Below are 557 nucleotides of genomic sequence, written 5' to 3' on the forward strand. Positions count from 1 at the left end.
TGACAATCTTTAGACCAATCACTGACCAGGGGACATCACAACAGCTGAAGAGCTCTTTTTAAAACAAACTGCAAATCATGTCTTCAAATCCTCCAGCAGTTTCCCATTGTGGGTAGGGTAAAAGCCAAAGTGTAGTGGGTCTACACAATCTGACCTCCTCCTACTCAGCTTCTGTGTTCCCAGTCTGATTGGGTCTCTTTCTGTTTTCCCCCTCTCTGTTCCAAACACCCTGGCTTCTTTGCTAGTCTTTGAACACACCCAGCCTGACTTTTCCTCAAGGCCTTCCAGCCTTCAGACACTGGCATGACTCACTCCCTTCTCCTAGGGGTCCCCTCTAACGCTCCTATGTAAAAGAATCACCATCCCTGACCTCTCAACACACCATTTCCTAGCTCACCTTGCTTAATTGTTCTCCCTAGCCCGCCTTCTGACGTAGTCTCTTGGCTTACGTACTTAGTTATCGTTCATCTTCTCTCACTAAAATATAAGCTCCTTGAGGGCAAGAGCTTTATCTGTTTCATTCAGTGCTGTATCCTTAATTGTTGCAGGAAGTCAGG

The sequence above is a fragment of the Mandrillus leucophaeus genome, unplaced genomic scaffold (genome assembly GCF_000951045.1).
Source record: "Mandrillus leucophaeus isolate KB7577 unplaced genomic scaffold, Mleu.le_1.0 Scaffold694, whole genome shotgun sequence".
Lineage (NCBI taxonomy): Eukaryota > Metazoa > Chordata > Mammalia > Primates > Cercopithecidae > Mandrillus > Mandrillus leucophaeus.